This window comes from Orcinus orca, chromosome 9 (genome assembly GCF_937001465.1).
Source record: "Orcinus orca chromosome 9, mOrcOrc1.1, whole genome shotgun sequence".
Taxonomy (NCBI): Eukaryota; Metazoa; Chordata; class Mammalia; order Artiodactyla; family Delphinidae; genus Orcinus; species Orcinus orca.
In genome coordinates this window covers 28,677,131-28,690,498 of record NC_064567.1, presented here as the reverse complement: position 1 = coordinate 28,690,498, position 13,368 = coordinate 28,677,131, and the positions used below count along the sequence as shown (strand labels likewise).

The following is a 13,368-nucleotide window of genomic DNA, read 5'->3' as shown; positions in this document are numbered from 1 at the left end:
AACATATTCCCAAGTTGAGGAGAAAGAGTCAGTGGGAAAGAAGTGGTCTCAAAGAAAACCTGTTAACCCTCAGGACCTTATTGGAATTAAGATGATTTTGTTACTGAGTCTTATTATCATCCACACACTTTGATTGTGTACCTCGTTCCCCTAATCACTGTCCTTATCTCCCCCTCTCCCTTCCAATTGGTATGGATCTGGGAAAACTAGGTTACATTTTGTTGTCAGGAAAAACATTTGAGTATCATAAAGGCAACAAATCATGGTCTCCATTTTTCCTTATAAAACCCTTTTTGTACTATTGTGTAGACAGAGGCCGAGAGAAAAATCACAAGTGATACATTTATTCATTGGAAGTATAAGCCCATTCTAGATACACTATACATAAATTTAGAATTGCTCAATTAAAAATGTATGGGATAATAATACTGAAGTCTCTGCTTGTTTTGAAACTTTTGATATTTGTTCATTTGAAAGGACGTTAGCGGGATTCAGCAGGGGATGTTGAATCCATATTACACAGAATACCAAGAACAAGTAAATGAGTCAGCCACTGTTTGCAATTTGTCACTGTCTAAATTCCTCAGTGACATGGAGACTTAAACCAAAAGAGTTTATATTTTGTTAGAACACTGGAAAAGGGAAAACTGTAGAGCAGTGCTTTTTAGAAAAGACTTTTTGCTTTGAAAAATGTAATCACACACAGAAAAAGGAAAAATTTTAACCTTTTGTTTTCATTGCAAATCTTTTTTCAACAGAGCTATTAAAAATATTCAGGCTATAATTTTAAAAATTATTTGTAATTGAAGGAAAATATTTTTATAAGTATTCTTGAAAACTTTATATTTTTTTAGTTGTTTCATCTTTTATGACAGTTTCAGAAGTCACAGAGTATCATTTCTGTCATACTTGATTAGATACAGCAGTCACAAAAGCCCACCCAGTTTCAGAAAGGGGCAGAGTTTGAAAACTTCATTTTGAATAAGGAAGACATACACATGTAAAATATTCAAAAGGTACAAAATGAAATAGGGTGAGAAGTAAGTCTTCTCTTCTGATCCCCAGTAACCAAGTTCCCACCGTGGAGGCAACCACCGTTATTAGTCTCTTGTGGGTTCTTCTGGAGATATTCTTTGTATTTATACTTGTACATATTTATATGTTCCCCTCCATTAGTAGCAGACTATATACGTTGTCATCTGCTTTACTTTTTTCTGAGTGGTTCTTGAATTTGAAAGTATGAGAAAGATAATATTGGACATCCTTAGCCAGCAGACATGGGCCCGTAAGTTACTGGTGAGTCTTCCACCTCCCCTTCCCTTCCATGCACTACTAAGCATGGAGGCTTCTATTTTCCTTGGGCAGGAGAGAAGAGAGGAGGGAATTTGGGAGTGTTGGTGCCTGTGGCTGGTGGGAAGCTAAGGATGGGAGTTATTATTTTATAACCTTAGACTGGGTTATACGCTCAAGGTCAGAAAAGTGACATTCACAAAAATAATGGCACTATTTTTTTTAGGAGTGATTTAGAGGATTGATGGGACGTATGAGATGGCCAAAAGTTAATTTCTGGGAAAGAAGAGACATTTTAGAGTTCTGTGGACCAAATGTGGCACGCAATTGGAGAGAAGGCCATTGCCCCCACCTCCCTTTGGAAGCCAGCAATGATTTGACACTCATCAAACCTGCAGACAGAGAATGTGGAAAATTATAAGTCAGGGTAGGAAAGGAAGGAAAAAGCAGACACCACGCAGTTACAGACTGGCTTGTGGGTATGTGAGTGGCATCCTTTCGGTGAACTCCCCAAAATAACTTGGGAACACTTGGAGATGCACAAATTACTAGTCAACAAACCAGTTGGAACTTTTACCATCATAATTTGGGCATAAAAATAGCCTGCAAATTATTTTATACTCCCAATCTGGTGAGGCCTGGAAAACTTGGGTTATATGTAAAAATGGAAAATACCAAATATACAACATAAGCAATACTTTGTAACAGGATGGTGGAATGGAAGTTTTGATTGCAAAACAACAGATACCTCTTCTAAATGAAGTGCTGGATTGGCACTGAAGAGACTGAGAACTAGTAGATAATCCTTAACACTCCTCGTCCTTATCAGGAAAATAAAAGGGTAGAGAAGGAGATTGAAATACAACTTCTTAGGAGGATGTCTTTAGAGAGCTGTACTGACAGTCCACGCCCTCTGCAAGGGCAAGTTCTGAGGGATGCCTGCCCCTTTCCTTAAGCCAGATCTTTAACTAAACCACCAGGAGAGTCTGCTATGTGTCCCCAAAGTTGAAGGACACAGTGGACTTGTATCTGACTCTCCCCTGAGAAGTCTCCGGGGTGATAGATTGGCCAGGTATCTGTGACAGTCAAGTTGAAGGACCCACTGGCACTCCTGGAGCTTGCTGGGGCTGACAAGTGGTGAGTGTTTCCTGTGGGTGTGATGTGGACCATCGGTGAGAAAACTTGGCCTTGGAGGCATCCTAGATCCTTTCCAAAAGTGTTGCAGAGAGAAGTTGGAGGGAGGTAGTGCTAGATTGCTAAGGGCTAAGAAGAGCATTAAGTAACCAGGTAGCATAGAGCAGCCAGGCCCAGAGAACTTTTGTTCCCCTTAACTCTCCTCTTCTCTCCAGCTCCATCCCTGCAAGGGCCAGGGGTCACCCTTGGACCAGTGAAGTGGGAGGAAGAATAGAAACTTTGGGTAAGAAGAGAGAAGAATCTGACCAGACCCCAGGGGTGGGGAGAGGCATCAATTTTTAACCACATTCTGAATTTCAATTGCTATATGAAACTGAACATTTTAACTGAAGTAGGACTAATTAGTAACTAACAGTAACTGTAGTGACCAAATGTTTTCATTTTCATCCAGGGGCAGAGGGTGAACTAGCTCTACTAAAGGTGGAAGGCCAGCGCTCCACCATCTCATCCCATACAGTGTGCTCGTAACAGTTACCTGGAGATGTGGGGGGAAGAAAATAGAAGAAATCCTTGACTTCTGCAGCATTTTCTCTATTTCCCAGAGGTTCTTCAGTTTTTGCTTCATGCTGATGGATTTCTTTCTTGCAAGGGCACCAGCACTTTCCTGTCCCAGCTTCCAGATCATTTCTTTCCTGCTGCTTTTATTCTCTCAGGGTTTCTTTCATTATCTTGGGCCACCGCCCTCACCATTAGATCTGCTCTTCGCAGCTGATGGGCTTGCTCTCTGCCCCTACCATGGCAGCAGTCCTCATCCCAGCATTTCCTTCCCCTTCAAAAAGTACAGACCCTTAAGAGGGAAGAGCCCAAGGATATGGCCCTCCAGCCCCTGTGCGCACCCGGGAGCTGGGGTCTCTGCACTCTGCCAGTGACAAGTCACCTCATGATTCATTTGAGTTAACTGGTTACTTGTGAAAACAAATTCTCCTTAGTTAATTGCACTTACCAGTAATCACTGCGGATCCCTTGAACAATTTAAATCAAGCCATCAGTTTGGCAGATTTTAAGGCACCAGATTATGAACACGTGCATAGTTAAAAACAGCAGGCCACTGGCCCTAGAGGCAGAGAATCGAGCCTCAACATCTGTCTCCAAGTGTAATACATATTTGTGCAGGCTTGAGATGATTACTTTACCTCTCTATTAAATGAGATAATAGGCATAACATTTTTAGCAAATGCTAGTGTTAGATAAGCATTTGCTAAGTATTAACTATTATTATTATTGTAATCCTGGCTCATTAATCCCAAATTTATCTATCTCTTGTATTCCCAGGTCTTTACTTACTTCTCTTTTCTTTCTTTACACTAACAATGAAATATCAGAAAAGGAACGTAAAAAAATCCCTTTTAAAATTGAATCAAGACATATAAAATACTTAGGAATACACCAGAGCAAGGAGGTGAAAGACTTATATGCTGAGAACTATAAAACATTAATAAAGGAAATTGAAGATGATTCAAAGAAATGGAAAGATAGCCCATGCCTTGGACTGGAAGAATTAATATAGTAAAAATGCCATACTACCCAAAGCAATCTACAGAGTTAATGTGATCCCTATCAAATTACCCATGACATTTTTCACAGAACTAGAACAAATAATTCTAAAATTTATATAGAACCATAAAGGCCCAGAATTGCCAAAGTAATCTTAAGAAAAAGAACAAAGCAGGGGCCACAACCCTCCCAGACTTCAGACAATACCACAAAGCTACAGAAATCAAAACAACATGGTATTGGCACAAAAACAGAGATATGCACCAATGGAATAAAATAGAGAGCCCAGAAATAAACCCACACACCTACAGTCAATTAATCTTCAACAAAGGAGGCAAGGATATACAATGGGGAAAAGACAGTCTGTTTAGCAAGGGGTATTGGGAAAGTTGGATAGCTGCATGCAAATCAATGAAGTTAGAACACACCCTCACACCATACACAATAATAAACTCGAAATGGCTTAAAGACTTAATATAAGACATGACACCATAAAAATCCTAGAAGAGAACATAGGCAAAACATTCTCTGACATAAATCGTACCAATGTTTTCTTAGGTCACGCTCCGAAAGCAATAGAAATAAAAGCAAATATAAACGAATCAGACCTAATCAAACTTATAAGCTTTTGCACAGCAAAGGAAACCATAGACAAAATGAGAAGACAACCTACTGACTGGGAGAAAATATTTGCAAATGATGTGACTAATAAGGGCTAAATATACAAACAGCTCATACAACTTAATAACAAAAAACAAACAACCCAATCAAAAAATGGGCAGAAGACCTAAATAGACATTTCTCCAAAGAAGACATACAGATGAAAAGCTGCTCATCATCACTAATTATTAGAGAAATGCAAATCAAAACTACAATGAGGTACCACCTCACACCAGTCAGAATGGCCGTCATTAAAAAGTCTACAAATAACAAATGGTGGAGAGGGTGTGGAGAAAAGGGAACTCTCTTACACTGTTGGTGGGAATGTAAATTGGTGCAGCCACTGTGGAAAACAGTATGGAGATTCCTCAAAAAACTAAAAATAGAGTTGCCATATGATCCAGCAATTCCACTCCTTGGCATATACCCAGACAAAACTATAATATGAAAAGAAAGATGCACCCCTATGTTCACAGCAGCACTATTTACAATAGCCAAGACATGGAAACAACCTAAATGTCCATCAACAGATGAATGGATAAAGAAGATGTAGTACATATATACAATAGAATATTACTCAGCCATAAAAAAGAATGAAATAATGCCATTTTCAGCAGCATGGATGGACCTAGAGATTATCATTCTAAGTGAAGTAAGTCAGAAAGAGAAAGACAAATACCATATGATATCATTTATATGTGGAATCTAAAAGATGGCACAAATGAACTTATCTATGAAACAGAACAAACTTATATATATAGAGAACAGACCTATGGTTGTCAAGGGGGAGGGGGGATGGAGGAGAGATGGATTGGGAGTTTGGGATCAGCAGATGCAAACTATTATATATTGAATGGATAAACAACAGGGTCCTACTGTATAGCACAGGGAACTATATTCAGTATCCCGTGATAAACCATAATGGAAAAGAATGTGAAAAAGACTATATTATATATATGATATATATGTATAACTGAATCACTTTGCTGTACAGCAAAATAAACACAACACTGTAAATCATTGTAAATCAACTATACTTCAATAAAATAAATTTTTAAAAAAGAATCAAACAGACTTGGGTTAACCAACTTGCAGTTTTTGTAACTATTTTTCATCTGCCACACTATCCACAGCAAAAAAATGCATCAACCTGTAAAGGTGAGATTCTTGTGTCATCAATTGTTTCCTTTTACTATCCAAAACATGTCCAATTCAAAGTCTGTTTAGTCAAGCAGGCATGTCAAAGAATGAGAATTTCTATGGGTTTTTTTGTTTTGTTTTGTTTTGTTTTGCGGTACGCGGGCCTCTCACTGCTGTGGCCTCTCCCGTTGCGGAGCACAGGTTCCGGACGCACAGCCTCAGCGGCCATGGCTCACGGGCCCAGCCGCTCCGCGGCATGTGGGATCTTCCCGAACCGGGGCACGAACCCGTGTCCCCTGCATCGGCAGGCGGACTCTCAACCACTGCGCCACCAGGGAAGCCCTCTATGGTGTTTTAAAAACTGGATTTGTGGCAAAATCATTTCATTTGTTCAAACCCTGAAAAGGAGAGTCTAGAGAAAATTTCCCTCTGTCCTCACAGTCTACAGGGGATCTGGGGAGGTGAGTGGGAGGTGGCCTCGGAGACACTCCTCACAGATTCCCATCCTCTCCTGTCACAGGAGGATCATGAGATGTTCTGCGCAGACTCACTCACGTAAGCTGAGGTTCAAGCCTGCCCCTACATAGACACCCGCAAGGAGGAGCTGTTCCCCTGCATCCTTCTTAGTAAGCAAGCTAGGTAGAAAGTCATTTCAGGATGACAAGATACATAGGTTAAATAAATTTTATTGAAACTGACCCTTACATCCACCTACTAATGCTTTTTATGTTGTTTATAACTTTATGGTAACTTGTAATTTAATATTATCCATTCTTTTATCCTGACTCCAGTGTCATGGCCACTGCTTTGAATTCTCATATTTCAAGTTTTCTCATTAATTATCTTTGGGATTTGTGATCTGTGCTTCTTAAAATATTAACCAAGGTTAAATTAATTTTAAGTTTATAATATTAATTTCCACACACTCTACATCAGGTCAAACTTCAGTATTCAAATGAAGAGTTAAAAGCACTTTAAATACAAGCAAAACCAAGTTCCAAGTTTCACAGTTTTCAGTAGTTTACAAAACCAAGCCAGTGTTTTCTCCTGTGTAAATCATTTCTTATAAACCTTGATACTATAAGACAATTAACGGGCAGACTAGTTTACATTTGAAAATTCTGCTATCTTTTTGTCATAAGATCACCTAATGAAGCAAGAATGTGTACCCCATTACTGGCCAAAGCTATTCTGACCACTGCTAAGGGGCACTTGTAACCAAACGCTGTAATGTAGCCAAGAACACAGTAGAGTGCCATATTCCTTGTGGTAATTAAAAACAAAACAAGACGGTGACAGTCATTTTAAATGCTATTTAAGAAGTAAGCTGTCCAATAGGTATTGAGATAATAATGCTTTTCTAATGTTCTTTGGTGTTTTCCTTTGCTAAAATGTATACAGTTCTGAAAGAAATACATTTTGGGATGGCTAATAATATGTCATATTTCATGGTCAAATGAATCCCAAGATCTCTGTGGGCCTGTCTTAGTCAACATGGGCTGCTATAACAAAATATCAGAGATTGGGTACCTTAAACAACAGAAATTTATTTTCTCACAATCCAGAGACTGGAAGTCCAAGATCACATGGGTGGCAGCATGGTTGGGTTCTTGTGAGACCTCTCTTCCTGGCTTATAGATGACTGCCTTCCTGCTTTGTCCTCACATGGTGATGAGAGAGAGTAAGTTCTCTGGTGTCTTTTCGTGTAAGGACATTGATCCCATTATGAGGACCCTACCCCCATCACCTCATCCAGCCCTAATGACCTCCCAAAGGCTCCATCTCCAAATACTATCACAGCGGGGTTAGGGTTTCTACATATGAATTTGGGGGGAACACAAATATTTGATCCACCACAGGCCCATATCTCACTTTCATATAACTCCCTGAACTATGTCTTTAATATGAGAAGTGGACTAAGGAGAATTATACATCACATTTAGGAAACTAGACCAAAATAAAAATTGTATTTATACTCTTGGGTTGTTACTTCCCATTTTTTAAAGTTTTCAATTTTATGAAAATTTAAAAACACATACATAAAGTCAAATAAAACATATTAAAAATAAGCAGTGCACGGCTTCCTCTTTCCCCCACCCTGATCCCGCTCACTAATGAAGCAAACCCACCGAAATAAAGACAAGAGTCTTTTGGTCTAACTTCTTCCTCTAAGTAGGTCATCAATGAAATTATGTCAGACTAATAATTTTCCCTTCTATATTTTTTAGCTTTTCATGGAATTTCCAAAATCTCTCTCTTTTTTTTTTCTCTTTTTCTCTTTTCTCTTTTTTTGTGGTATTTAACTACCTGTAGGAAAAAAAAAAAAAAGAAGCAGCTTTACAGGAGTACTTGTTAAGATGTTGTATTTGTAAAATCCATGGTAAGTAGACTCAGTTGAAGACAGCTAACTATACTTCCGGATAGCCATTAGAATTGAGGAACTGTTCATTTTTAGCAATTGTTATAAACCCCCGTGGCCCACACGCATAATTCTGTATTTAGTCATGAGTGCCCATACCACCCATGGAGAAGCCCAGCTCCAAGAAAGACACCCCTTGTTCTGTTCTGAATAACAGTAAACTTCAGAGAATGGGTGGAACATAGGATCTGAAGGGCTGACTCTGTGAATCAGAACTTCAGGAAACGGCAGTGAATTATCTGGCAATTAAGCATACCTCATTGATAGGGCCTGAATCCAGATCAGCCTCGAGCCTTTGCTTTAGGATTGGCAAAATAGACCCTGGAAGCCTGAGCAGTCTCGTTCTAGGGCTGTGGTTTCCACTTACCGCCTTCCTCTATAATCCCCTTTCAGTGCGAGGTGGTATCAGAAATGCCACTTCCGCTACCAGGCATTAGAAAGCAGTAGAGTTCACGATGTTTATCCTGTGTCTTCTCAAACCAAGGGTCTCCTATTCTAAGACTTTCAAACAAAATTCAAAACAGTGGCCTTGGAGCAGAATTTCAAGGGAGGCCCCTACAAAGCTCGCCAACTCCATGGTTTCCAGTAAAAGGAACTCCTGCTCCAGTCTTTTGAAGCCTGGTTCAAGTAAAATACCATTCTCATACCAGAGTTTGAATCACACATCCTCTGTCCACACAGCTTCTATAGTCTTGCCAGACAGAGCATTTACCCCTCTACTTCCTGATAAAAAAAAAAAAATCTGGCTGGCCTATTTTTAATATGCTAATTATCTCCATCTGTAAGTGCCTCCTAGCCTCTTTAGCTTTTCTTGGCCCAAACTCAAATCCCAGCATCTCTTCCGCCTACGGCCAGAAGCCAAGGTGCACAAAGAGACAATTGAAACTTTCCATAACTAAACATAAATATGGTGCAAATTGGCAATCAGAATTTTAACACTAAATCTTTTTAAAGATAATAAACCTTACATTAACTTATCTTTTTCTCTTTGTTTCTATGAAGAATAGTGCCCCAGGATATCTAAATCATGAATAAGACTCTTTCATACAATTTCCCAGATATATAAGAAAATCAGGATCAGCCCACTTAAGTGAACCAGTGGCTGCCATACTGTTGAGTCTCTCTGCTTTTCACGGACCATGACTGTTTTGTCCTTGGACCATGTGTTTAGCTGTAAAAATTACATGGGCTACCGCATGAAACCTCATACTGTGTGATGAGGGAAATAATAACATCTTTGAGAAATGAACTACGCTTTCAAAATAATACGTTTTCTTTGGCCTCTTGGAATTTGTAAAATTGAAAGAGGAGGAATTAAAGCAAAGCTCTACCATTTTTAGGAGATGTATCATTTCATGCTTTCTGTTTGGGTAGGAAGTGGATGGATTGAGGTCAAAACTCATATAATTTCCTAACAGACATGTAAGGACAATCATTTTTTTAAAAAAGTCTTTTTAACCATTTTGTGGGCAGCACGCTTCTGTTTTCCTATAAATACTTTAAAAATCAGAGAATATATTTTATTTCTTTGTTTTGTTAGAAAATCTTCCAAAGTCCATGAAACTATTCAAAACTCTGCCATACCCTACCATTTTCACTCTCCCCACCAAAGACTGGTTTTGCCAATTAGCCAGAGCAAACTCTTGGTGACAGATGCTATTCGTTGGAAGAAAAGAGCCAAACAAAATAGTAAATAGAGCCCACAGTGATAAAGCCTCCCTCGTTGACTAAGCTTTAGTCAGGCTCCTCTGAGCACTCTTCTCTACTAGGCCTCCACCTTGGCCTGCCTTTAGCAAAAATCCTGCTAAGCCAGTTTAGCGAGAGTTCCCCTACCCTTGAAATCTTCTCTGAGTAATTTTCAATCTACTGACCTTCTCACTTTGGCTATAAATCCCTGTCTGTGCTATATTCAGAGTTGGGATCACTCTCTCTCCCTATTGCACTAGTCTTGCATAAAGTCTTCCTTACTGTTTTTTTTTTAATTAATTAATTAATTTATTTTTGGCTGCACTGGGTCTTCGTTGCTAAGCGGGCTTTTCTCTTGTTGCAGCGAGTGGGGGCTACTCTTCATTGTGCGTGGGCTTCTCATTGCAGTGGCTTCTCTTGTTGCAGAGCACAGGCTCTAGGTGCACAGGCTTCAGCAGTTGTGGCTTGCGGGCTCTAGAGCGCAGGCTCAGTAGCTGTGGCGCTCGGGCCTAGTTGCTCCGCGGCATGTGGGATCTTCCCAGAGCAGGGCTCGAACCTGTGATCCCTGCATTGGCAGGTGGATTCTTAACCACTGCACCACCAGGGAAGCCCTTCTTTACTGTTTTTAACACATGTCATAATAATTTTTCTTTAACAATGGAAATGAGTAGCTATGACTTACACAAGTCATTAAGCTTCTCCAAAGTTCACTTTTCAGCTCTTAAAACAGAGACAAGCCTTGGTACTTCTCAAGTTTCCCTATAAACTAGAGCCCTAAGTGGCTCACAGCAAATATGACATTGATTGAGGCCTCATGATTTACATTAATAATTTAAGGAAATTTTGCATCCTATTTACTTTAACATAAAAATAAGGCTTTAAATGATTAACTAGAGAGTAAATCCACCAAGTTTATTTTTTGCCTAGAGAGTTTTCTGACACACTGCTTGAAAAGTCTGGCATGAAATATATGCTATGTAACTGTAGAAAGTGAAATACAGCTACATTTAACTCTCTTTTAAAAATGTTATTCACTTTCCAAATCCTGCAGAGGGTGCAGAGAAAAGGTAACCCTCTTACACTGTTGGTGAGAATGTAAATTGTTTCAGCTACTATGGAAAACAGTATGGAATTTCCTCAAAAAACTAAAAATAAGCTACCATATGATCCAGCAATCCCACCCCGGACATATATCTAAACAAAACTATAATTTGAAAAGATGCACGCATCCTAATACTCATTGCAGCACTATTTACAATAGTCAAGACATGGAAACGATCCAAATGTTCATCAATAGATGAATGGATAAAGAAGATGCGGTACATATATACAATGGAATACTACTCAGCCATAAAAAATAAGTGAAATAATACCATTTGCAGCAACATGGATGGACCTAGAGATTATCATACTAAGTGAAGTAAATCAGAAAGAGAAAGACAAATACTATGATATCACTTACATGTGGAATCTAAAATATGACACAAATGAACTTATCTATAAAACAGAAACAGACTTGCAGACATAGAGAACAGATATGTGGTCGCCAAGGCGGGGTGGGGAAGGGATGGACTGGGAGTTTGGGATTAGCAGATGCAAACTAGTATAATATAGAACCGATAAACAACAAGGTCCTACTGTATAGCACAGGGAACTATATTCAATATCCTGTGATAAACCATAATGGAAGAGAATATGAAAAAGAATGTATATATGTGTATAACTGAATCACTTTGATGTTACACCAGAAACTAACACAACATTGTAAATCAACTAAACTTTAATAAAATAAATCTTAAAAAATGTTATTGACTTTCAATTTCAATAGTATACACGAACGTATACTATTGTGAAAGCTCAAGTAATACAGAATATAGAGTAAAAAGGTAGTTGCTCTTTAATCTACACCCCTTCTCAGAGGTAACCACTGTAAACAATTTGGTGAGTAGTACTCTGTATATTTTTAAATTAATAATATACATTTAAATCATCTGCTTTCTTAATAGTGGATTGAACACTATTTGCTAATATAAAGCTTTTCCATTTTAAAAATCTTTCTGAAAGAACAGTCCACTGTAAAATAGTAAAAAGTAAAATTTAGAAAGTAGTCTTTCTAAAATTTAGACTGCCTTACATTGGTTTTCAATCACATTTACAGCTAAGAATTTACATTCAGCAGTAATATACAGATGAATTTAAGCAGCAGGGAAATATTAACGCTGGCAGAACATGCATGCTAATATTTATGTATGCTGTGTGATCTAAATTTAAAAATATAAATACCACCATATCTCTCATTTTATTTGACATTGTAATGAGAAACTTTAATGGATCTTTTCAAAATGAGCTCTTAATTGCCTTTGTAGCTTCTCCCTTCTCTTGGTAATAACAAATTCATTATTTCAAAGGCAGAAAAGATCAGGCAGCTAGAATCAAAGTCCTGCTTTAAAACTGCTGTGAAATTCTGTCCTGGGATTTTCTCTTTCTATTTTTCCTTAAGGCTATATTTTAAAATATTTATTAGACTTAAAAATTGGCTACATTGCCTGGGAAATCTGGAACCCAGAGGTATCAGCCACCAAAGGAGGGAATAAGTGGCCGGGTGAGAAGTAATCTACATGAACTGGGGGTCTCTGTTGATATAAATACTGCTTGTGCCCGACTAGGTTTAGATTCAGATTTATCCTGTCCTTTTCATTGTTCCTTAAATTTAGCAGGACAAACATTTCCCCTAGCTATAACCTAAATCATATTGAGCAGGTCAATTTGATTTGAGGTCATAAATAGCAGCACAGCCATAATAGGTTTTTGCAAATTTATTGTATTATGTTTTTGTGACTCATGAGGGAGGGCTCTTGGGCCAGTTAATTCATGTATTTGTCATCAGGTTGAAAAATTCTTTAGGAGCTTTATAATATTTTGAGGCATTTTCTTTAAGAAAAAACCTTTTTATTATAAAATAATACATGCTCATTGTATAACATTTCAAAATATACATAAAGAGACAATAAGTAAAAATCAACTGTAAGTCTGCTTTTCAGTGATAATTCTTATTGGGAGATACTGTTGATTACCTAATCAATGGTCATTTCTATTTTTTATCATCTAAAATAAACCATATTATAAGTGACAAAATGCCCAGCCTCAGGAGATGACTCATGATTAGTATAAAATTAGCATAATAATACCATTATTCTTTCCATGTTTAAGCATGACCCAGTTCTGGCCTATGAGATGCAGGGGAAGTCTTTGTAGGGGTCAGGTAACATTTTACTCCCTGAAAAGAGAAATGCATTTTAGGGAAAATCTTCTTTTGCTAACATCCATTTTACTTCCTTGTGTGAATGCAGTCCTGTGAGTATATAAAGCTTGGTGCTGCAGCAGCTATTTTGCAACCATGAAACAAGAATTTGAAGGCTAAAAGTAATACGCTAAGAGCAACATAATAGATGACTTAAAAAAAACTTTGATCATTTATGATAGAG

At 38.2% G+C, this 13,368-nt stretch overlaps 1 long non-coding RNA gene across 1 annotated transcript in view; it reads right to left on the bottom strand.

Moving 5' to 3' along the window:
- LOC125965497 (uncharacterized) overlaps positions 1-13,084 on the bottom strand; it is a 29,735-nt gene extending 16,651 nt beyond the window's left edge. The window contains exon 1 of the long non-coding RNA XR_007479441.1: positions 13,072-13,084. This is a non-coding gene — a long non-coding RNA (uncharacterized LOC125965497). The remainder of the gene's footprint in view (positions 1-13,071) is intronic.
- Between the last annotated feature and the right edge of the window lie 284 nt (positions 13,085-13,368).